Source organism: Neovison vison, chromosome 11 (assembly GCF_020171115.1).
Source record: "Neovison vison isolate M4711 chromosome 11, ASM_NN_V1, whole genome shotgun sequence".
NCBI lineage: Eukaryota > Metazoa > Chordata > Mammalia > Carnivora > Mustelidae > Neogale > Neogale vison.
The window spans coordinates 197,500,847-197,527,262 of record NC_058101.1 but is presented as its reverse complement, the minus strand read 5'-3'; the positions used below and the strand labels follow the sequence as shown (position 1 = coordinate 197,527,262).

At 46.0% G+C, this 26,416-nt stretch overlaps 1 protein-coding gene across 2 annotated transcripts in view; it reads right to left on the bottom strand.

The window, feature by feature from the left end:
• Nucleotides 1-26,416, bottom strand: part of IRF2 (interferon regulatory factor 2) — an 81,729-nt gene that overhangs the window by 41,153 nt on the left and 14,160 nt on the right. The gene's annotated exons all lie outside the window — the stretch shown is intronic.

The window sequence follows — 26,416 nt, the reverse complement described above, 5'->3', positions numbered from 1 at the left end:
TTCCCTCTGGAAATGGCTGCCTGGTCTAAACACGGTTCTTGTACCAGCCCGCACACTGCCTTTCTTCCCTCCTTGCAGAAACATTTCTAGATAGTCTTTCCCTTGGCCACTCAAATACATCCCGAGTTCAGTCACTGACGAAGGGCTATCTAGCACTCATCTTCATCCTATTTGCATGTAATTTAAAGGGATGTGGGATTCAAAAGCAAAGATGAGGTCCATTCAAGCCTCCCCTCTACAAAACTTCATGGGCAATGGGACATCATCTTCTTTTCAACCCTTAGCTGTGTCTTCCTTCTTTCACTCATTTCTTCCTCCAAAAATGAGCTCTGAAAATTCTATTGGGATGAACTTGGATTGCAAAGATCAAAGTCTCGGTCACTCTCTCTTCTAGCTTGCGGGAAACTTCTCTCCCCTCCATGCCTCCCCCAGCTCATGCCAGCGTGGGAGCATCACTATGTGAGCCACGTATGACCACAGCCTTGGCCTCGAGAGCCTGATGACATTCTAGAACTTGACTCTAGAACCCGCACATCTCTCCCAGTTCCGATCTGCTGCAGGTGCCCCCTCAGATTCCTTGCTCACACAATGCTCTCTGCTCCTCCTTCCCAGACCCTCCCACTCCTCCCCCATCCTCCAAGACCCAGTTTCTGCCCTCCTTCTCCATAGGCCTTCACAGACCACTCCAAGCTGAAGAAATCCTCCTCTTGGACTTCCCCAAAAGTCACTGACAGTTCTGATGGTCAGCCAAGCTGGGCTGCCATTGCTGGTTGGCCCTGTTCACTCATGTGTAGGCTTCAGGCCACCATTCTTTGAGATAAGAAACAAGAAGCTCAGGGACCCCAGGGGGCTCCCACGGCACCACTCCTCTGAGTGGTTCGCAAGTCATTCTAGTCCTTTGTGCATTCAATCCACCTTTTCAAGATCATTTGTTGAGAACAATATTCCAGGAACAGGAAAAGGCAAGACATCCTCTAGCATCTAAAAACTCCTAGTCTAATAGGGGACAGGAAGGAAGAGATGACCATACCACACGAAGAGTCCTGTGTACGGAACAATACTAGAAAGCAGCTGTCAACAGGGAGGGTGCCAGAGACAGGGCCTGGAAAGCCATGCCTTGGGATTGTGTTCATCATCCCAAGACTGGAGAGGAAACTGGGGATTGATTAAAATGAATGATACAATCGATTTTGTGGACAGTGGATGCCAAAATCCAGACCAGTACACCACAGCAATACACCATATTTATCGGGCACACAAATATTGACTTGGCAGGTCTAGGTGAGCCCTGTGATTCTCTATTTCTAATAAGCTCCAAAGTCCTTGGACCAGACTCTGAGGAGCAAGGCTCTAGATTGACTTCTATTTTTAATTACGAGCCACCTGCTCTTCTGTGCTCTTCCTGAAAAGTCTGGTCATTCTGGCAGGCAGACCCCCTCCATTACGCTGAAAGTATCACGTTCTGTATCACCTGTCGGTCCATCCCTTATTTACATGCTGTGCCTTTCTAACAAGGACACAGCTCAGCCAAACCTCGGGCTCTCACTTACCTAGCCAAAATACCATGGAAATCACACACGTAAAAAATGTTCTAAATCTTGAGTCAGGACTGTCATTAATCATAAGCAGATTTTTAGGAAAAGCAAAGATAGCAAGTACCACCTTATCAGAGTAGGATAAACTCTGTTACAAAGGGCTTCTCTTATTTCAGGTTCTATGTTTCATCTTGTTTTAAACACCTAGGACTTCCCCCAATGTCACACACCGAAAAAAAAAATAATCCTTTTACATGAAGCTACTTCCTCTAATTATACTTGATCTTACAGCCTGGTCCTATGTCCCCCACACTAAACAGGTAATGAATGACCAGTGGTCTCGCCATATGACACAGAAGAAAACAGGTTCCATCTGACAAAGGTCTCCTATGACTATCACAAGTTGAATGCACGTTCTGACTTCTGCAGAAGAAAGCAAAGGTGGAATTCTACATTGAGCCTAGTGCCAGAAACTCATCAGTTTGATACAAAAAATAAATGAAATTTCCAAAGATTAAAAGGCTAGGACAGTCACAGAGAGTCAGAGGCTAGATACTGAGAAAAGAGGCTTCCTTGGCATGTGTTTTCTAGCTTCTGTCAATGAAATTCACGGTGACAGATGGGCCTTCCTTCTGGAAGGCAAGTTTCCCATAGGCACCCGTTTCCATGGGCCACAGGAAACTTGAACAGAGTTGAGAAAGGTGTGGAACAGGTTAAAAAGACAAAGATGTGCTATTTTTGGCAAGAGAATCATATTCCACCAGAAATCGAAGACACTTGTGTCCCAGTCCTGACCTTGTCATTACTGGCATGTTTCCTTGGGCTAGTCACCCACCCTCTGGTCCGCACTCCAATGATGTAGGAAAATGAGAGGTTTCAAAAAGATAATTTCTCAAGTGATCTACGAATCTAGGAATCCTTTTGTGACATGAAGGCTCATAATCTCAGGGTCCTGGGATCAAGCCCTACATCCAGCTCCTCACTCAGCAGGAAGTCTGCTTAAGGATTCTCTCTCCCTCTCCTTCTGTCCCCATCCTGATCGCATGTGCTCTCTCTTGCTCTCAAATAAATAAATAAATCTTTTTTTTTTTTAAGTGAAATGCTGAAATTATGGCTCTTCAAGCCTAAAATATGAAGCATCTACCCTCGAGCCCGACAAAGGCACTTTCTAAAATCACCTATCATTACTCCTTTGAGATGTGGGGCTGGGATCATCTTTTAAACCCATGGCATCAGCCTCTACATCAGTTCAGTACACGGTGGGTATTTAGAATATTACTGGCACCGGTGTTGCTGCATGAACGCAAGCTACTCCCCAAGACTCCTAGAAAGTGAACAGCGCCCCATGAGGTTGACAATGGTAGGGTCACGCTCAGAGTCAGTAACGGCAGTCATGAATTTTAACCTAAATAACTGAATCTTGGATCTTGGAATAGTAACAGCAATGGCTACTATTTCCTGAGCACATACTATATGCCAACCCATTAAAACCAGAGTTTTTCTGAGTTTCTTGTGTAATTCTTACAACCCTAGAAGGTAGGACTTTAGTATTCCATATTACAGATGACGGGATAGGTAAAGGAAGTGCTGAAAGGCAATCTGCTAGTCAGTAGGAGAGCCAAGACTCTCATTCGGATCTCCCTGAAACGCCCAAGCTTCAGAAACCCTAACATCTGCTTTTTTTCTTACTCTAGAAAGCACTCAGTTATGTTGGTCTTTTAACTCTTCTACTTAACTGAGCCTTTCCCAACTCCTGTCTGTTTTGCATACCACTGACATATTAAATTTCCTAAAATACCACTTAAGTCATGTTAATGTTCTGTTCCAGTGACTTCTAAACATCCCTGCTGGATTTAAGATAATAAAATCCTTGGCTGGGGGAGGCAGTGTGCTTTTGGTAATGACACAATAGGTAATTCAGACCTAACTCTCAACGCGAATAACAAGAAAACCTACACAAAACATGTTTTTCAAAATCTGTTTAGAAGAATCAGAGAACTAACAAGGCAGTAAAGAATTAGGAGAGGAGGATCTGGGAAAAGAAAGAAACCCAGGAAGGTAAGCCTGACATTTGGCACGTTCTTCTCCCAGCCTTGGGGCATCTGCTGATTCCTTAATAGGAGACTACAGGGCATGTAGAAACTGGGCAAAGCTTCTGACACGTTTGTTCATTCAGGGGACCAAGGGGGACAATGAAGATCAGGACCTAAGTAGGAAAGGGAGTGCAGGCAACCAAACACACACACACACACACACACACACAAGCTTCATTTGGGATAAAACTAACTGGAAATAAACTAACCACAAAGACAGAAGCCTAGCTTTGAATCACTTCAATCCCTGATCAAATTAAAATGATCTGGAACTCCCAGAAATAAACGTAATCATATCTTGAGGAAGACAACATTATCCTAGGATTTATATTATCTCTGGAGTTTTTCATCCACACAATCAATATAGTTGAGAATACAAGGATAAAAGAGAACAAAATAAAAAAAAAAGTCAATGAAATATGGACAATAAAAACAGACCCACAGGGATTCAGACACAGGTCTTAAACAGATTTAAGGGATACACAGATACCAAAAGTTTTCAGACACAGTTTTTGAGACAAGTATGCCTAACGTGTTCAATAGCCTTTAAAACAAGTACACCTACATAACAAGACAAGATGGACCACGTTGGCTAAGAACTAGAAACGAAAAAAGAAATTCTAGGACTAAAAGGCAAATAATTAAAATTAAGAACTCACCGGATGGTTTTACTAATAGATTAGACACCATAATAAAATAAAACAAGAAGAAGAAGACAGGTCAGAAGGAAATAAACAGAATGAAGCACTTAGAGACCACAGGGTGAAAATGTTACCTTTCAACCACAGATTTAATAATTTACTACAAACCCCAAACAGACAAATACAAATAACACCACACTACAGTATGCATGCTGGAAAACAAAACCGTAGCAAAAAAATCTTAACGACAGCCAGGGGAAAAAAACAGGCATCACCTTCGAAGCACATATAACAAAACCTCAAGACCCAGAAGCTTTAGGGCAGTTACTCCACAGAAACCATGGGAGACAGAAGACAATGGAAAGGTGTCTGTAATGTATTGGAAGAAAATGCTGCTATTTTAAAAATCTGAGCTATGGCAAAAACAGCAGCCCCACAGCTCATCAGTTTCCAGTTATAGGGGCACAGGAGGTGGGTCAAAATTAGGGAAGACAGTAGGCGACAGTATGGGTGCTATGCCGCAAAGATGAGGGCTTCAGCGGGAGTCTGACCACAGCAGCGCTCCATCCCGTTTCTTCAGCACCTGCGACATTGATCTGCTCTTATTAGTAACCTGCCAGGGCTCTTGTCACCACACAGCCGTGTGCCCACCCCTCCTACAAGCCTACAGAAATGCAGCCCTTCTAACAGAAGCTAGCTCCAATCTCTTTTCATCTACGAAACCTCTCACCACTCTAACCAGTGAACCCTCTCCTCCTATGGCAGCCGAGTCATCCAAGGTATCACAAATATTTATTAGTAAACACACGTTTATTGCAAGGAACTCTGCTAAGTGCTAGGGAGGATTCAGAGATGGGTAAGACACGATCACTAGCCTCAAGGAATTAGTAAGTTAACTGGGGGTATGAGACATAAATTCTATAAAGCGACCTAATAATACTCTAATTACGATAATAAAAGACTGCACTAGAGATCAGAAGGCAGTATATGATTAATTTCCAACTACGTGAACTAGTTCGTGAGGAATCCATAAATCGTCATGGGATGCATTGCAATGTAAGGCAAAGCTTTGCGGCACAGTTAGAGCTTCCAGGATGGGGAAGCACAGTCCAGGCACGACAGGGTGGCAAGCGAGCCAGGCAAAGGCGAAGGCTGGTATAAATGGCAGAGGCAGGACAGGATAAGATGGGTTTGCGGATGTGGGCGGAGCAACGGACTTGGGCATCGGTGTGGGCGGAGCTGCGTGAGAATCAGCGAGCAGGTGAGCAGGTGAGCATCGCGGGCTGGGTGGTTTACAGAAATCATCGCTCACCCACACACCGACCGTTATCAGTTACATACTATTATCCCCATTTTAGGGAGGAGGAAAAGTATAGCTTGAAAAGGTAACTTAAAAAAAAAGAAAGAAAGAAAGAAAAGGAAACCATGTCCCAGCCGCCTAAGCCCCTAGAAAAGGGCCGGAGGCCTATACCCCATCACCCAGCTTCTGTATAGAAGGTCCAAAAATACTGGCTGTGCGCCTGAGATTAGTCGTGTGCAGCAGTCACACAGGGGCAAACCGAGGCGAGGAGATGAGCCAGAGGCAACTGCTCTCTGGTCCAAGGCGCTGGCCGTGGGAACGCAAGCGGCAACACCCGCGCAGGAATGTACTTGGGGCATTTCCTAATAACTTTTCCTGGCTATACGGTAATCTTTTCCCAAATGCGAGTGACTCTTGCATGAATATTCTAACTCCTCACACCGACCTTTGTACCCTTTTGGCAAAAGCTGAAAATTCCAGCTCAAAATTATGTGAATTGAGAGGAAGCTGGCGTTGCAAACTGAAAAGCCCCGCCATCACCATCCCTTGGCCCCATCACCTGGTCCAAGTGCTTCCTGGGAATCAGCCCCTAGGCCAGGGCTTTTCATGCATTACTCCATTTAATCTTCAAACATGCTAGATGAGGTAGAATGTCTTATCCCCATTTTACAGGTGAAGAAATGAAGCTGCTTACCAAGCTGCACAGCTATGAGGCGGTCAAGCTAGGATTTGAACCCACATCCACCTCATGCGAAAGAAGATGCCAGAAACCCCCCAGGCCAGTGTTTTTCAAATGCTGCGTCATGAAATCAATGCATGGCACTATAGTTTTCAGGTAAGTGAACACACAATACAAACGATGAGAGTTCCCCCAATAAGGGTAAGGTTGTTTTATTAAGCTTTTTTTAAAAACCAATTTTATCTTATATTATCCTGGTACTATGGTTAAAAAGGGTATGAAATGCATTTTACTGGGCCGAATCGCTCCCCAGCTGTGTATACAGATGTGTGCGCACCGGTGGGTGGCTGGGGGGGTGGGTCATAGTCGAAAGTAGGAAGCAGAAGAGAAGGATATAGCAAACCTTAGAACCCTAAAGACTCCTGGAAGACAGAAGTGAAAAGCACGAGAGAAGTTTAACAGCAAGTGTCCGGCATGAAAAGATTGTGTTCAGAGCTAAGTAACAGACTGGGGTTTGAGACCCACCCAGTCGGCAATCCTTAACACTTGTCTGCCTACAGCATTCCCACCACTTGGCACACTCTGGTGGGACTGTGGAGGATGAAGTCAGCAATTCCAGTCATGAAATCGGGAAGACATTTTAACCCTGGTTTGAGCACCAGACCCAGAAAAAACATGCCTCTCGCTGTACATGTTACCTGCACCAATGCAGAACCAATGTCAAAAGTCGTATTAAACTGCAGGAGTGTTGATACGCAAGGGAAATCAACTGTGTGATGTCTACTATTGTCAGTGATGTAACCCTCATTCCAGGCACTTACTGTTTTATTTTACTCAACTTTTGAAGATGTGCGTCAGATTCCTTTAATAATTTTAGTCTCTAAGCCACTTTTTCTCAAGGTTTTAAGCAATTCAACCATGAATTCTCCATTCCCCTACTATGTGGGTTTTTCAAGAGCTCAACCTTGGAGCGCCTGGGTGGCTCAGATGGTAAAGCGTCTATCTTCGGCTTAGGTCATGATCTCTGGGTCCTGGGATGGAGCCCCGCATCAGGCTCCCTGCTCACTGGGGAGTCTGCTTCCCCCTCTCTCTTTGTTCCTCTGCCCCTCCTCCCTGCTCATTCTCTGTCTCTCTCTCTTTCTCTCAAATAAATAAAATTAAAAAAAAAAAAAAGAGCTCGACCTTGAAAAATGGGGGCAGGATTGCCAGAAACGGCTGCCCTCAATGTATCAGCACCACTCGTTATACTTTTCTATTCACCTATACCAGCACCCGCCAAAATGCCTGTGCTACATTAGTACCAGGGAAATTATTTTTTAATTTTTTTTTTAAATTTTTTGACAGAGAGAGAGAGATGACAGGCAGAGAGGCAGGTGGGGCAGGGGAGGGGAAAAGCAGGCCCTCCGCTGAGCAGAGAGCCCGATGCGGGGCTCGATCCCAGAACCCCAAGATCATGACCTGAGCCGAAGGCAGAGGCTTAACCTAACCCACTGAGCCACCCAGGTGCCCCATTACATGGGGAATAAAAAAAAAAAAAAAAAAAGACTCCCTGGTCCCATCTTAGACTCGCTGAATAAGAATTTCCAGGGATTAGGGCGCCTGGGTGGCTCAGTGGGTTAAGCCGCTGCCTTCGGCTCAGGTCATGATCTCAGGGTCCTGGGATCGAGTCCCGCATCGGGCTCTCTGCTCAGCAGGGAGCCTGCTTCCTCCTCTCTCTCTCTGCCTGCCTCTCTGCCTACTTGTAATCTCTCTCTCTGTCAAATAAATAAAATCTTTAAAAAATAAATAAATAAATAAATAAATAAATAAATAATTTCCAGGGATTTTTTTTTTTTTAAATCCCAGGGCAATCTGGATATGCCGCTACACAGATATCACAGTCATTCAGTCCCATCAGCTCAATGGCCTTCTAGATCCCGTATGTATAATAAACATCTCCAAATGAGTCATAGGAGAATGAGGACGCCAATGGTGAATAGATTTCATCATGAATAGAATATAAATACATATGAAATTAGAATTCTAAAATGCCTTTAAATACCACGGAACAAGTTTCCCATACTGAGAATCATCCAAATTATAGTTTTGCATATTCACCGTTCCACCCACAATTTTCTTATTGGACGTGTTTTCTATATCCTTTCAGAAGATATTACCATAGCTATTTTTGAAATATTTCCCTGTCTCTGACCACAAACTACTCTGGTACCTGCAACGGTGTGACTGAGCCTCTGATAGTAACTCTGATAGCATCATTGCAACCGAAACTGACTGATGGCCTCCACGTGTGTGCTCGAAAGACACCAAAAAGTATCAATGGTTTTCCGTACTGTTGGTGAGCCAACGGTCATTCTAGGAAACGGTTCTCAGTGCAGCCTAAAGAGAACAGGGGTTCTCTCCATCTAGAGAGCAAGCCTGGAAAGAAACAGGGGACACAATCTGTCTATGTAGACCTGTGCTTTTTGGAGAAGGGGCCCAGAGCCCTGCCCTCCATCCCTGCCTAACGACCCCAATCCCCTGACCCCTCTCCCCAGAGAACCCACTCTCTGGCCCCACTCTCTGCCCAACACAGTTACTCTAGCACTTCTCCCCTACAAATGGGTCTCACTTCCTCCCTCTTGCTTGCTCATGTGGCACAAACTCATGCCAGGGCTGAAGAAGGCCCAGTCCTGACACCACCATGACACGTTGATGGTTCATCACCTCACCTGAGCATTCAAATTCCTGCACGCCTTTTTTGCTTCTCCGTCATCAGCCCCTGTCGCGGTTCCCCACAGGAGTGATCTCGAATCTTTCCATCCTCGTGCTAATTCACCTTCACACTCACTGATCCCAGCAAAGGCTCCTGCCTCTCCCTTCAGAGAGAAAAACAGATGCCACCGGCCTCTTCTTTCTGAATTTCTGACTCCTCTCCCGCTTCAAACTTATCTGGACTTCCATGCCCTCCTTTTTTCCTTCTCAGACCAGGCAGGTGGTGATATCACTCTTTGCAAGGGGAATGTAGAAGGTTTAAGAGGAGAAATAATGAAATTGGTTTGGGTCTATTGGCTTTGAGATATCTTTGGGATATCAAAAAAAAAAGAAGAAAGAAAGTGTTGGGTGGGCCATTAGTTCCATCAAGGCTAGAGCTCTGGAGAAAGGCCTAGCCTGGAAACAGCCAGCCACCCCACCCTCTTTGCAAACTTCCCTTGAACTCCTAAACACTGCCTCCAACATATAGCCCATGCTCCTTTCAAGTGGGCACCTGGGTTAACATCGCTACATGTATTAGCATATACATCTGTGTTGTCTTCTACTTTGCATCCAGCAGGCACCTGATAAATACAGACCAGCCCTATCCTGCAGTTCTGCACGTGTTCTGTCCCCACACAGTCCAACAAGAGAGCCACCAGTCACACGTGGCTCGGAACACCTGAACTGTGGCTGATGTGAATGAGGAACCACTGGTCCCCAAAGACGGACAGGGAGTTTCAAGGCCAGTTCTAGTTTTTCCAAATTACAGTGAGTGCTCAGGTGTCTGGTCAAAACAAAATGTCTGCCTAGGACACCCTACTGGGGTTTTTGAAGAGGCAGGTTTGCCACTTGACATTGAAACGGCTCTATTTTGAGAAAAGCCTGGGCTTTTTGTTGTTGTTGTTGTTGTTGTTTGCTTGTTTGTTTTTTCTGGTTTTTTTTTTTTTTTTGGTTTTTGTGTTGTTGTTTTGGGGTGTTTTTGTTTTTGTATTTGTTGTTGTGGTGGGTCTTTTGTTTTCTTTTTGTTTTTGTTTTTTTGAGAAAATTCTGGTTTTAAAAGGCCTGACTCACACTCTGCAGGCTTAATCACCTTTTGGAAGGCAACCTGTTGGAAAGTGAGGGAGCTTCCGTGTGAGTAATTTGTATCCCTGTTCCAACCTGCAGGCCCCTGGAAACACCACCAGCTGGCAGGTCCACAACATGCAGAATCCCATGCTACGTGACAAGATACGAGCAACTGCCGGCGAGTCTTAAGTGCTCAACAGCGTCAGGCCAGTTCTCAGCTTGTTGTGAGTATTAGTTCGTTTGATTTACCTCCATCCTGAATGGTAGGAGTTCCCAGAATCTCCATTTTACAGATGAAGAAACTGAGACATGGAAGATTAATAAGTAACTTGCCCAAGGTCCCAGATCTATGGAGTGGCTGAGTTCACATTTACACAAGGGGTCTGAGGCCCTTACTTGACCTTTGGACCAGGAGGCCAAATTAGGGTCCACATAAAGAGGCATGGAGGGCCCAGTACCTCCCAGTCTGACACAGTGTCCACACTGGGAGCCTGTTCTGAAGGGGCTTCCTGGGCCAAGACAGCCCCGTGGCCAGTAAGCACTGCTCCAGCCACACTGGTCAGTCCGATGCATAGAAAGCAGCTTCCCGACCTCCATTATCCAGCACACCCCCCATTAATCCGTACTTCCTGTCCCTCTTGCTGCCTATCCCGGCTGGTGGAAATCAGCAAGACAGCAAGACGTACTACATATCCTGTCCAGCCAGAGCTTCATTTTTGCAATTTGTACTGGGAAAACAGTAGTCCTCCACTCCAAAATAGAACCATCTCCCTCCGTCCCACCCCTTCACCTCTACCTCCATCTCCTCTTTAAGAAAGCAACAGGAGAGAACCAGAGGATTTGTTATCTCTGTGTCTGTCACTGGCTGCGTTCTCCCGTTGCTTTCCTTTCTGCTTCTGCCATAAGGCAGGGTCACCTGGCCCTAAGCATGGGCCACCTGAGTCCTGGGTGGTCTTTAGAAAGGGAGGAGGAAGAAAGTGAGCTCTGCCCAGCCTATTCTTTTTTCTTCTTCTTCCTTTTACTTTTTTGTAATCAATTAATTACCATATAGTGTATCCCTAGTTTCAGAGGTAAATTTTAGAGATTCGTCAGTTGTATATAACACCCGGTGCTCGTTACATCCTGTGCCCTCCTTAATGTCCATCACCCTGTTACCCCATCCCCCCAATCCCTTCCCCTCTAGCAGCCCTCAGTTTGTTTCCTAGAGTTGACTCTCTTACGGTTTGTCTCCATCTCTGAGTTCATCTTATTTTTCCTTCTCTTCCCTTATGCTCATCTGTTGTTTCTTTAATTCCACAATGAGGGCTTCTTGATGAGCCCCAAGAACTATTTCGGGAGCACCCATAAGACCCACAGACACTCTACCTCAACGCACATTTTGCATGAACATTTCTGTAAGGTCCTGAAAACCGCTCAGGTGATAAGCATTTGGGGTATCTGTCAATTTCCAAGCTGGCTATGTGTATGCCGAGCAAACATGGGCCATGAAGGCATTTTGCCTCTCCCTCATTTTTAGGATCAGGACCTCTAACAAGAGTCAACCCTCAAGCCCGCAAACGCCACGCCAACCTGCCTACATCCGTACATCCCTCCGCACCATGTGTGTCCTACATCCATCCACACCAACTCACTCCCCTCTTGGAATGAAGGGCCAGTTTTAAATCCACCCTTCCCAAAAAGCTTTCCCTGACCAATGCAGGTTCAACTCGTATGGCAATAGCCTTCCTGCTCGTACAGAGAGAATGGCCCCTAGAAATAGCTGGATGTTAATGATAATTGATCTTGTCTGACTCTTCGCTAATTAAGTTGACCTGGAACTTCCCAATAAGTGATTACGATTGCCACAGGACCTAGCACTATCCTTATTTGTCACTGACTAGCACAGTGGCCGCGATGCCGGCTGACAGGCACCATGGCTCAGGGACGGCATGACCATACGAGTGGGGTGAGACCTGAGAAGGCCTTGGAGGCTCCTGTGTCCCAAGGAGCTAGTGCCCCGTCCTTAACACCACGCCCTGTATGAGACTAGAACTGAGGAGCTGTGACCCTCACTGAGAATTCAACCTGTCATTCCTCTAAAAAGTCAGAAATCTCTTTTGTCCCACTACTTTCTCCACAATTAGAGGGAGCACACAGGTCTAAGAGTAGTTGCCTCAGCAACCCTGGCCATTCCCCGGGGCACTGCCTCAGGAACCCAACGCAGAGGGGAGCACAACCCCAGATCCTTAAGCCTCAGTATTCTCATCTGTAAAATGGGGACAGTTTGTGGTAGGGTTAATAAGATGTGTAAAGTGCCTCGCCTACTACCCGGTCAACAGTGGATATTTAATAATTAATGGTTTCCACAGACACAAATTTTTGGTCAGGGGTATTTGATGAAGTGTCATTTCCAACACCCAAAAATGTAAATTGATCCAAATACCAGACAGTAGGGACACGGTTACATAATATGCGGTAGACTCAAATAACGAAAAACCACGACTCTAGAAGAGTATTTCATCTGCCTGGGAAAGTGATCAGCATACATATATTAACACAGAACTAATCTATTTAAATATATATTCTATGTATTTTTATCTACTCCATCAAAGTGATATATAAGTTAATATAGTTCAGAACATATTACTAGTAAATGAAAAAACAAAAAACAAGCAGGGCAGCACACTTGGAGAATATGCTGAGTCGGGGTGCCGACACAGGGCACCCCTCTTGACCACGGCCAGAACTCACCCCCCACACACGCTCTAGCTGACTCCTACAGCGGCCGGTGCCTGAGACAGGACGGACCCTGTGCATCAAGACACAGCTGTTTGGCCTGGAACTGGGTGGCCAAGGGCCAGGGGAGTCCCCCAACCCCAGCACTACCAGACCAGGTGAAGAAGTTTGCTCCACAGTAAGTAAAACGCTGTTCTCCATTACAGCACAGGGTGCCTGGGGGCAGGGTACAGAAGGGGAACAGTCCCCAGGAGGAACCCTAAAGCCACATCCTAATGAGTGCCATCCTGTGTTCACTCCAAGTCCTGAGGTTTCCAACAGCCCTGAGGGCAGCACAGTGCTCTAATTTTAGATTAGAGAATCAGTACAGTATGGCAATAAAGAACATTCTTCTCAGAATGACAGGGTTCCCATCTCGCCTTCCTCCCCTCACCCTCCCTTCACAGATGATGTCGTCCAAAAGCCTGTTAGCCGGAACCATGCAAAGCAGATGTACTGTGTTGAAGAGTGCAGCCCCCAAATTCATGTCAACCCAGAACCTTGGATATAACCTTATTTGGAAATAGGGTCCTTGCAGATATGATCAAGTTAAAATCAGGTCATACTGGGTTAGGATCCAACACGACTGGTGTCCTTACAAGAAGAGGGAAGTCTCAGGGCGCCTGGGTGGCTCAGTGGGTTGAAGCCTCTGCCTTTGGCTCAGGTCATGGTTCCGGGGTCCTAGGATCAAGCCCCACGTCATGTTCCCTGCTCACGGGGAGCCTGCTTCCCTTCCTCCCTCTCTGCCTGCCTGCCTCTCTGCCTACTTGTGATCTCTGTCAAATAAATAAATAAAATCTTTAAAAAAAAAAAAAAAAAGAGGGAAGTCTGGACAGATGACACACAGAGAGGGGAGAAGGCCGTATGAAGACAGAGACGGGGGTCAGGGGGAGCCTCCATAAGGCAAGGAACGCCAAAGACCCCAAAGTGAGGAGAGAAGCAGAGAGCAGTTCTCCCTGAGAGACCCCGGAAGAAACCACCCTGCCAACACCCTGATTTCAGACTTCCAGCCTGAACTGTGAGACCATGAATTTCTATTGTTTAAATCACCCAGTTCTGTGGTACTGTACGGCAGCCGTAACAATCTGAAAACAGACATTTGGGGAGCAGCACAAAAGCATGCTAATGTGGGGTCCTGGCATAAAGAGAGGGTCCCCCCTTGACATAAAGAGAGGAAGCAGTGGCACATAGCGTGGGGAGTAATGAAGCCCATTTGGGGCAGCAAGGACAGACACTGGGGGAGATGGCAGCCTAGAATGGGGTGTCAGGGCCTGAGTGGGGTGACTAGGCTCCTGTCCAGGGGCATTCTCATCCAGAACAGAGCAGCCTGAGTAATGAGGTGGGGGGGGGCAAGCTCATTGCCATGGGGAAGCCGTGGGGATGTGCAATGGGATACATACAGGTAACAGAGTAATTAGTTAACATAGTAAGGATAATAGGAGCCAGGTTTATCACTTTTGGATACAGAAGTTCAAATATAGAAAGAAATCTAGAATAACTCTGGGTGTTGGAACAGAGTAAGGGCTGAGTTCATAGTTCATCATATATCTCAATAAATACAGAGCTAAATATAGTTGTAAAAATCTGTGTCTGGGGGTGCCTGGGTGGCTCAGTAGGTTAAAGGCTCTGCCTTCGGCTCAGGCCATGATCCCGGGGTCCTGGGATGGAGCCCCACATCAGGCTCTCTGCTCAGTGGGGAGCCTGCTTCCCCCTCTCTCTCTCTGCCTGCCTCTCTGCCTACTAATGATCTCTGCCTGTCAAATAAATAAATTAAATATTTTTTTTAAAAAAATCTGTGTTTGCATACAGTACATATACTCCCTGCCCGCTAAGAGGGTCTGAGGGCAGCAATATACCATTACTGAGTACACATAATGTCACAATCTTAGTTTCTAAATAACATTCTCCACTCGAAGGAATCAGGGCTTCTTGGGAAAATGGCTGATTTCAGGTCTAGGGCATGGAACGCAAAAGATGAGCATGAACCATTTTGGGGGACCAGAAAGAAGTGTCCAAAGAACTCTGGGGACACAGCAAGAGGACAGAGCAGGCAAATCGGGGACAATCTGAACACTGAAATACTCATAAAAGTGTGTTAAGGTCCACTGAATGAAATAGGGATCAATGAAAAAGTAAACAATATAAAATAAAATATAAAGCAGAATGCCGGGCAGTAAGCGTAAACAGAGTATGGAACCAAAAATCACCACTTGACAGCTACGAAGAAATAACCACCAGGAAACATCAACGGATGCTAAAATGAGGGCATGAAAGACTTATGAGGACTGGAACACTTACAAGGTCTTGAAGTACCTCCCACAAAATATCTTTTTATTAAAGGCATTGGGGCAAAGGGAGAGAATCTTAAGCAACCTCCATGCCCACCATGGAGCCGAAGAGGGGTTCGATCTCATGACCCTGAGATCACGACCTGAGCCAAAATCAAGAGTTGGACGCTTAAGGGACTGACTGAGCCATCCAGGCGCCCCATCCACAAAATATTTCTTATTACAAAGGGAAAAAGAATAACCTTACAAGGGAGAAACCTAACAGAGACCTCTTTAAGCCAAATGATCAGATGAGTATCACCGGTAAAGTCAAGGTCATTCACCACCTAGAGGATGCATTGAAAATAGAGTCCCATGTCTTGATACTCATGCGGAAAACACACCACTCAATCTAGTCACGAGTGAACGTCCAACAAGCCCTAACGGACAGGCATTCCATAAGACAGCAGGGCTCGTCACTGTCAAAAATCTCAAGGTCACAGAAGTTACCGGAAGATGCAAGGCACAGGACACCAGAGCCTAGGTGGGATCCCTCTGCCATGAGGGTCCCTGTTAAAACAACAGGCGGACCCGAGCAGGGTCTGTGGATTAGGCGGCCCTAATGTCAACAGCCTGTTTCTGCACGTGATCAGGTTGGAACGTGCCCCTGTTTGCAGGAAAGATAGACTCAAGCATCCAGGAGTGATGGGATGTTGTGTTGGCAAGTGACTCTCTTTGGGGGGGAAAAATGCTTTTTTTTCCAGTGTTCCTGCCATCTCAGTGTAAGTCTGAAATTAGTTGGGAGGAAAAAGATTTGGTGAGAAAGACCACAGCAGAGTTCATGAGTGATTTGCTGTCCAGAGGGGGAAACAATGGCAAATACATTTCTCTGCAGATGCAACAAATTCTAGAAAGTCCCTCTCTGGTGCTGCAGTTAAACTGTTGGCAGTTTTTTCTCAGTCCAAGTACCACGACTGGATTAAGTACACACAGCAATCATGATATCCGTCCATCCATCAGGGGCAGCGCCATCAAGCACCAATTAACTCAACGAGGAGCCTGGAAGTTTCATTTCCTGGGTAAGATGAGGAGTGATGGTCCATAATTCACTGAAATTGCAAGTTGTTTGGAAAACCAGACGTGATCAGGAGCTCGCCTGCCATAGTTCAGAGAAGGATCTCGGAGTTAAGCATGAAACATTGACCTCCTAAATTCTGTACTAATATTTAACAGCAGTTAGCAGTTATCTAAACTTGAAAACACGAGGGTGGTATCCCAGGGACGTGGCCTCACCCCGACAGTGAAGTTAGCAGCAAAGAAAAGCGGTTCAAAGCCCCCAGGCCTGGGCTGCCCCCGACTGCCTTTGCCAGAGAGCTGGCCTTCGGAGGCCCCACGCCAGTGTACCCTCTAGAGGACATTTCAGGCCCTCGGCTGTCACTCGGTGCCCCCAAAGCTGGCATTCCTGGCATAGTTTCATCCCTCTGGCGAGGACGGCTCCCCTCCCTCAGCCTGTCAGGCACTTGGCTCCCGGAACGCCCACGGTGAGTAAGGGTTTTGCTACTTGCTTCTCATTGACAACTTTTCCTCAACTTGCAGAATTCAGAAGAGTGAATACCCTTCAGTTCTACTTGCTTTAACTTGGCGGAACACGGCGGTAATGACTTTGGCCTCGGAGTCAGGAGCACAGATTTCCAAGAGAGTAACTCTAGCGCTGGGAGAATAGAAAGTGCCACCCGTGGGTCAGGAACAATTCCTTCCTTCAGCAGCGCCAGTCCCAAGCAGCCATTCTGTGAGCTCTGTGTTCCAGCCCCAATGCGAAAGCTACCCGGCAGCCAGAAACACACCCCCCGCATCTGTTCAAAGCCCATTGTTGCCTCTCCCTCCACTGTCCTTCCTCCCTAAACCTCAAGCTAGTGGGGCTGCCCCAAGGCCTCTGCCCCTCCATCTCAAGAGCGTCCCCTTTCACTGCCTGACCTCACATTTTCCCCGTCTTAGCTCCCCAAACCAGCTCCTCCAGCAAGCCTCCAAATCCATGTGGCCCACTTGATGAGACTCTCCGTGAGACCCCAGAGCTCATCATGCTCTATATTCCCAGGTTCTAGACTATGGCAAAGGCTGAGGCTTCATAAATAAACCACGAACTTAGGATGTATACTGGGCATCAACGATCGTGACGGGGGGAACAGAGAGGGGCTTGCAAACTACAAAAAACAAGGCGAGTGCGCAAGCTGTTATAATAAGGGAAGCCAAGGATATGCCATTATAAAAAGGTACATATACCTGCTGCGGGGAATCCCGTCTAAGCAAGCAGAGGGGTAGGTATGTATACCTTTTAAAAATTTTTCCTTGTAAACAGCTTCAAATTATCATACAGTTTCAAGATGTAATGTGGAACCTTGTTTATTTCGAAGCTGTATATATGACAGCTCACTAGAAACTGATGGACACCCATCAGCCCCGCGTGGCTGTCCCCAAGAACTCATTGATGGCCGGGATGGCAACCAAATCATTTACTGTCCAAAATGGAACAGTTCTAAGCATGAATGGGGCCTGATTAATAGTTATACCTTGACTCTCAATAGATGTAAAGAGGGGCTGTCCCTGGAAAAACCAGGACATGGGGGTGTTCTTGTTATGGGAGGTCAAGGCTCTTTTATTCGAAATCCTTGAACCAGGCAGATTTCAGAATTCAGCCATGTGGGGATATTAGAGGCAGAATATGGTGCCTCTGCCTCACAGAACCAGAACACCTCCAGGAATATCTAGAATAGAACCCCTTCATCCAACCCAGCAATTCCTTCCACAGTAAAACATGAACCCTCACGCTGACTGGGATGAGAGAAAGCTACAAATCACTGTATGCCAGTTCGGGGCAGACCATCCTGCCAAATGAGTCATGACAGAAACTTTTAGTTTGCAGGGCTTTTTGGATTGCAAATAAAAGATGTGGGATCTGTAATTAATTTCAAGTTATTTCTACCCTTGGAATATATTAGTGTTCCCATATTATACAAGGAAATCATATCTTCTTCCTTAAACTGTACTTACATCATGAATTAATCTGGCATGCACTATGCTTAAATTAGCGAATAATAATAGCACAGTTTTAGTCCCGAAATGGGAAGGTTTCATGCAAACTTCTTTTGCACGTTAAAAAGTAGGGAAATACTTCTGCGGAATATTTTTATAAAATTTGCAATCTTAAGCAGCCATTTAAAAATTATTCTTGCCTTTATGTCAGACCTCCCTGGCAATATGGATATATTTTCACTTTACCAATCTTATATATAAAATATTTATTTATTAAATAAGAAAACCCTTAAATAAGATGCAAAATGTCTTTCAAATATCCTCCTTAGGCATTTGTTGTTGTTGTTTTTTAAGATTTATTTATTCAATAAAAAGAGAGATAGGAAGAGAGGGAACACAAGCAGGGATATTGGGAGAGAGGAGAAGCAGGCTTCCCACTGAGCAGGGAGCCCCAAGCGGGGCTCGATCCCAGGACCCTGAGATCATGACCTGAGCAGAAGGCAGATGCTTAACGACTGAGCCAACCAGGCGCACCCTCCCTAGGCATTTGCAATGACATTGTTCCTTCTCCCATGATATTTTAAATATTTCATTTCCAAAATGAAATTCATGACAAAAAAATACTTTCACGTGTGTCAGGTTAGAGCGAGTTTGTTTTATTGTCTGTGTCATCTGAGCGAGGACTGCACTCGCTCAGATGTGAGGACTGGACACAGATGGGTACAGGAGCCTCGCTCCCATCTGGCTGAAGCTCTCTCATCGCCAGAACCAAAAGCACTAAATACTCAGCATGGCACAAAAGCTCATTTACTCGAAGAACTGTCTGGAAAGTTTACCTGCTCCATTTTTTTTTTTAATCACTTTAAAATAACTTTGAAGGAAAGAGCCTCACTGTCAGGGCCAAGTGAGAACTACAGTACCCGCTGGACTTGGGCAGAAAGTCAGTTCCGAGATCCGGAGGCACACAGCTTCTCCAGTGTGACGTGTGAAGAGAGGAAACACACTAAGGCTAATGAAGGTTAAGGTGAAGAGCCCCCAGAGAGCTTCCTACCGTAAGGGCTAAAGCACTTACACCAGCCTTTAGATCTACTGACTTAAACTATTTATAAATATCCACGTTAAAAAGTCAAAACTTGCTTGAAAAAATAAAGCTGTCCTGATTCTTTAGCAGATAACGATGGTGACGTCAGTGGATGGCAATGACTATTTCTAGAGCACCACGATGCACCTGGTGTTAAATTCTATGCCTTCTATACGTGATCTCATTAACCCTCACAGGAACCCTATGAGGCAGGCACTGCAATCATTACCGTTTTAGGAACAGGAAGATGTGGCTTAGCCCTTCCTAGAGCTGATTCCGTCCGTCCCCCTTCCCCGCCCCGAGCTCCATTATCATGAGAACGCAGCATCCCAAAATAGGTTCCAACCTTGAGTGGACAGTACTCATTCCCGTGTGCCCTTTCAGTCCTCAAACATAAATGCTAGAAAGCTGGTGTGTTTCCCAAGCTTTCCTTGGGACACTGCCCTCCGTCTGACAGTTGCCTACTCCAGTCAGGATCGTTTCAGGAACAGGAGCCTTCAAGTCAGTCACTCAGGGCTTGCCCGTCAGAAAGAAAACACAGAGGGGCGCCTGGGTGGCTCAGTCAGTTAAGCATCTGCCTTTGGCTCAGAGTGCTGGGATCGAGTCCCCACACTGGACTCCCTGCTCAGCAGAGGGCCTGCTTCTCCCTCTCTCTCTGCCTGCTGCTCTGCCTATTTTAGCTCTATTTCTCTCTGTCAAATAAATAAATACAATCCTTAAAAAAGAAAGAAAACACAAGAGCAGAATTGTAGCATTTCCTAACACTTTCTGTTTCACTGGGTCTTTGTTCTGAGCGAGGTACAATTAAGAACACAAATTACCCACAAACAAGGATGGAACAAGGAGATAAGTGAGCTATCTGGAGCTTTTTCTAAAAGAGGGAGCCACTTGGCGCTGCAGGGCTCCAGGGCTGCGCTGATGAAAACACTTGCTGGGGTGTGTGACCTGTGGCACCAGATCCAGCAGCACAGATAAGCAGGGGGTTAAAACCTGACATCCCTAAACAGAACTTTGAAGAACCTTCCCCCCCCTCTCCCTGGTGCTGCTGGCAACCACGTGATGACAGAGGCACCAAGAGGGGTCATCAGGGTACAAGATTTCATGCTGCCCTGGCCCTTTGCTTAGCCTCCAGCCTGCAGCTCGAGGCAGGGGAGAAATGAGGAAAGGCCTCATGAAGAAAGGTGCTTCCTTCCTGAAAGTGACTACTTCCGAATTACACACTTTCCTTAAGAATGGACAGACCAAATGTTTTGGTTCAGGGAAATCGTTCTGCCCCTGTCCTATCTGCTGAAGTAAGAATGAGGGTGAAGGAGATTAGAGCCATACCTGGGGACTCCCAGGAGGCTGGAACAGTCTCATCACAGCATGATTTTGTTCATTTTCTCCCCGCCAGCTGCCATGAAGGTAACAGAGCAGAAAAGGTCACAGTGTGTTGTATGGAGTCTGGCCCAGATGCCTCTTCCCAACTCTAGCTCTATTGCTTCTTATCTGGGTGACCTTGGGCAGGTTACTCACCCTCTCTGTTCTCACAGGCTTTTGCAAGGATTAGATGAGGAAATGTAATACCTCTAGAATAGCTCTTTCTATCTCTCATGGGTTATAGTATAAAAAGGTACAAATTTTCCAAATAGCAGCTTGTCCACAGGCATCAAAAATTTTATTTTATTTTTTAAAATTTTTATTTATGAGAGAGAGAGAGAGCACAAGCAGGGGGAGCGGCAGGTAGAGGGAGAAACAGGTTCCCTGCTGAGTAGGGACCCCAATGTGGGTCTCGATCCCAGGACCCTGGGATCATGATCTGAGCCAAAGGTAGTTCTTAACTGACTGAGACACCCAGGCATCCCAGTATCAAAAATTTTAAATGATATCATTTGACCCAGCCACGTCACTTCTAGGAATCTTTCCCAAGCAATTTAAACAAGCCTGTGTGAAACATGTTTTTTTTAAAAAAAAAAAAAAAAAAAAACCCTACAATAATCATGAAATCTGTTACAGATGCAAAGGTAATATTCTCAATCTTATTTAAAAAAAAAGTTGTATACAGTTGCACAGATAAATTACACCCCAGATACATCTAATTAATGAACTAAGAGCATTTTTAAATCCATCACCTTTTTCAAGTATTTTCCAGAAGAATTCATAGAAGGACCTCAAAGGGCAGAAATCACGCTGTGACTGCTGGGTGTGTTTGGGCCCAGACCTCAGTACCTAGATGGCACTGATTCTGCAATTCAGCAAAGCAAGAATCGTGGACAGATTTCCAAGCATATGGACTCAGGCTCATCCGGCATGTTCAAACCTTCTTTCCATATGGAAAACAGGAAAACAAGCGACCCTAATTTTTCCTTAATCAGCATGTCCTCTGAGCATTGCCTTTGCGGTACAGAAGTAAAGCACTCTGAAAGGCAAGGTTTCTTTGGGGAGTTAAGTAAAAAGTTCACTTAAGACTGTCCCTCATTCCATGAATAGGTTGGTGTCCCCGGGGCCACTAGTCTAAGTTAGCAGAACGAAAGCCTGGAAAAGATATCTTGGTCCTCAGGTATGCCAGGAAAGTAGGGAAGACGTTCAAGAAGAGGGTGCATGTCAGAAAAGTGTGGACAACAAAGTGGGTAAGTAGGCCACGCTCACACTCGCTTGGGGAAGGATGCGTGGCGGAGATAGCAAGGACCTGAATTCACCGATTTATTGCTATCACTCAAGTCCCTGTAACACTCTGCAGACCTCCAGTGGGCATGCTTGGTCCCGACTGGGAAGACAGAAAGGTCAAGGAAGGGGACACAAGGAAAGAAGGGAGGGCAAAGCTTTTGAGGCTGAGGTCTGAACAGAGAAGTCACCGGGATTCTCAGGAGGGCCAGCATCCTGGAACCATCTAAGAAAACCTGTCTGCCACCAAATGACAAAACTGCCATCTAATTTCAAATCCATTTGTGGCGGACTACATTGAAAACCAATGCCTTCCCAGAAAAAAACAGGTGCCTAAAAATAATTTGCTCTGAAAAAGGTTGACTTTGAAGGGCAACTGCCTATCTTTCCCCCTCAATGAGAATAAAGGTTCCTTTCCCTCAGTCCACATCCACAGGCCATGCCTAATGTCCTTCTTGCTGCCACTTTTCCTTTGAGGATTTCCTTTGAGTTGTCCCCCCGGCCAGTAAGCTCTTAATAAAGGTTATTTCTTCTTTTTCTTCTTCTTCTTCCTAATATTATTATTATTATTATTATTTCCACTACTACTACTACTACTACTACTACTACTACAACTACTACGACTACTACTGCTACTACATCACCTGGTGCAATGTCTTCCAGCAGCTCCAAAAGGCCGCCTGAATAAAATCTGAGCCACAACTCAGCCTGTCCCACCCTCCCGTCTTTGTATCCCACTGATTCCTCCCAAAGCTCACAGCTTCATGAACTTGAGAACGGGCATATCTCTGTGTAAAGTCCTTGTGAGCAGGAACTTCATCTTATTCATCTTTAAACCTCCCCAGATATCAAGTGCAGCACCTTGCAAATAACTTTACATAGTAATCGTTTACTGATAAGTGTTGGAGAAGGTCACAGAAGAGCCGGAACTGCCGGCTGAACTGTGAGCTGGACCCCAGCAACAAGACATTCCTCACCCCGTCCCCTGTCCTCCGAATGTGCATTCTCCTTGCCTTTCCTGCTCCCAGAAGTTCCTCCAAGGTCACAGCCTTGAGATAGTGATGTGATGTTGAGAACATCTGCACAGTGTATGTGACTGAACCCAGTTAAGGCCTCTGTAGAAACGTGTAAGATTTGGTGAGCAAGTGCAGAGATCCAATCGTCATGCTGCCCGCAAGACGACCCTAATTTCCAAGTTCCCATTGCTTATTAAAACTGCCACCTACCAATCTGGAGTGGCCTGCTTCTTTCTCCATCTCTCTCTGCCCTCTAAATAGAGGGGTCAATTTCAGATCACACCCGGGATGCTCCCAGGAGAGTTGCAAACCAGCTAGAAGGAAGTGGGCAGATCCCTCCATGGGGGGGCAGGGAGCAGAGGATACGAACTACATGTTGTGATGGAAAGAACTTATTATATGAGTAAGTGATAAAAAGTAGGGGGGACTAGTGATTACAAAAAGCATGCAACCCAAAAAAGAGTAATTTTGCTATTTTCATGACGTTTTCCAGAAGAATTGAGCTTTGTACATTAACAAAGCTCTGAATTACATTTACTCAACTTTTCACTCAAAAAAATCTTATTGAGCCAGGTACTATAAGGAGCCCTATGTACCAAGCACAATGACAAAATTTGGGGTGGGGGGGTGGGGTGAGGATACAAAGGAAATGAGGACATGATCTCTGTCCTCAGAGTTGACCCTGCAATGATGACCCAGGCACATAAGCACCCAACTCCAAAATGAGGTGTCTTGTCCTTAGGTAACACTAGAGAAACAAAAGGAAGACAGTAGAACTTTCGATGATGCACTTCAGGATCTAAAAGGGTCTGTGATAACTGAACGGGGCATTCAAAACCCCTGAGCTGTGGTTCGTTCTCCACATCAGACTCCCCTGTCCCCATCCCCATTTCATCAGCCTCACAACAGTGTGACCCTGAGCTTTATAGAGGTGAATTTCTTTTGCGAGGCATTTTGGGGGAGTTCTACTGTATTATGTAAAATCTCCAAAGAGCTAACTCTGGAAGACTTCCAAGAAGAGGGGGCATCCTGGAGAGGGAAGGGATCCTCAGGTGAAAAGCAAGGAAGAACATTCCAGACAAAAGGGGAATAATAAATAAAGGCAAGAGGAAGGAAGTGTGCATGGCATGTTTGAACCATTAGTAACAGGGAGAAGCTGTGCCCCAGGGAGAGGGTGGAAGTGGTGGAGAAACAGCTAGAGGGCTTGTCTGAGGCTGGCTAATTAACAAAGAACCATTTGTCCTCGCACCTTAACAAGGGTCCCTGTTGACTGATGAGGGGAAACACCCGATGCATCCCAGGGCACATACAAACACGGCTGATGTGCTCTCCACCTGCCGTCTGGTCCTGTTCCTTACTAGGCAACACAGCATATGAGTCCTGTTAGCTCTAAGGTACTACAGATGGGCCCGTGTCTCGACAGGAAATAAATGGAGAACTAGGCCAATCATTACAATTGAATGCAGCCAACATTTACTGAGTATTGGGTATATGAAGTCATCTTGCTGAGCCCCGAAGAACGCATGACAGCACTCCAAAATTTATCAGTGGAGTCAAGAAGGCAGTCATTAATAATAGATGTAGAATGTAATATATTGTAATATAATCCAGAAAATTCAAGGGCCTTTGAATAAGATCTTCAAACCCCAGCCCAACAGTGAAGTGGAGAGCCCAGCAAAGATCCATTATATGCTCTCAAGGCAGCCAGTCAACCAGGCTGACGTGGCCTCCACACCGGATGGAGGGAGCCATTTTGACTGTAGCCATGCTGAGGGAATGCAGATGGGAAGGAACCTTCCCGTGGTATAGCCAATCTCACCAGTTTCCTCTGGGCTTCCTGAGTCCCTGTAGTTTAGGCCTGACCCTAATGATCCATGAACCAGCCCTTCCATGGCCTTGGCCTTCAGGAGGGGGAACTCAGAGAATGTGAGCCAGTGTACCTCACACCTGGGCGGGGAGGAGCGTCCAAACCCAACCGCCAACTCACTCCTGAGGGGAGAGCGAGATCCCCATCACTCTTTGAGCCAAAAGGACACCCTAGCCTGAAAACTTTTGGCACCCTGCCATCTACTCTCTTGGTTCTCTTGGATTTCTCATCCATATTAAGGACAACCATCTACTGTAAATCTATTCATAATCACTTCCCTCTCTTTATAAACCAGATCAAAACAAACAAAAGCAAGCACAAAAAAATATTTTCATACCTGGGCATCACTTCCTCTTGGGAACCTATGAAAACACCTCAAAAGCAGGCCTGGTTCTCATCAAAAGCACAATCCGGTCCTTTCTGCAATGTCCGTCATGCGTAGAACGATGCACACACACCCCCTTCCATCTCCTCTCCAGTGGGGCAGGCACACCGCCCCGCCACACCCCGCCAACAGTCCTCCCCTACCACTCTCTAAAATGTAAGAGGGCCATGTTCCAAATCCCCAATCACGCCCCCCCCCATAGAAAACTTGCTCTATGCTCAGAACAAAGCCTTTCCTTACTGGAGCTCACGACTTGGGGTAGCTGTGGTCCCCCAGACCCAGCCGGTCACTCCCATGATCCATCTGGTCCTGCCCCACCAGACCCCCTCCTCCACGCACCGAGACTGGAAGGAATCTTCCGCCCGTCTTTTCTTTGCTCTGACTGTTCTTTCAACCAAAGACGCCCTGTTCACCCATTTGCCACCAGTGGCCACGGCCGTCCTCCTGTGGTCGGTGCAAAGTCCGTGGTGGAGCACAGCCTCCATTTCTCTGGGCAAAGACACAGATCCTTTGGCTTGCTGGGCTTGTATCAAGCACATATTTCATTCTTCTTGTTACGCCAGATGGTTATCTACCGCCTGTCTCTCTCAGTAAATGATAAGCTCTTTGAGAACATGAAATTGTCAACTTTATGTCTCCACAACCACCAGGCTTCACACACACCGGTTCGTAAAGGTCTGTTGAAGGAATTAATTCTCCTGAGAGTTTCATTTAAAATATGTGCTTGCAGAAAGGAGCCTTCAACTTTATTTCATCATGATCGTATTTGTTTTCATAGTCCTGGAGGCAAATTCTGAGGACTCTTTAGAAAAAGCCTGGGCCCCCAACCTGAAGGGAATATAAATTCCACCACCACCCCCCCACCCCCCTTATGTCAGAGACATTATGTATCTTCTTTCCAATTAGTCACAAGTCGCTCTTAGTTATAATCCGTATGTTCTCTTGGCGGGCTGTATGATTTAATAAAGACCAACTCCACACAAGGATCTGGTGAAATGAAAAATCTGAGCACAACGTAAAAGCAAACCAAGAGTAAATTTGCTGCTGTACATTTGTGATATTTCACTGAATTTCCTCATCTCCTATTGCTCGCATAAGAACAAATAAATGGGGCGCATGGGTAGCTCAGTGGGTTAAAGCCTCTGCCTTCGGCTCAGGTCATGATTCCAGGGTCCTAGGATCCAGTCCCACACAGGGGTGCCGGGCTCTCTGCTCAGCAGGGAGTCTGCTTCCCCATCTCTCTCTACCTGCCTCTGCCTACTTATGATCCCTTTCTCTCTGTCAAATAAATAAATAAAATCTTTTTAAAAAAAGAACAAATAAATGG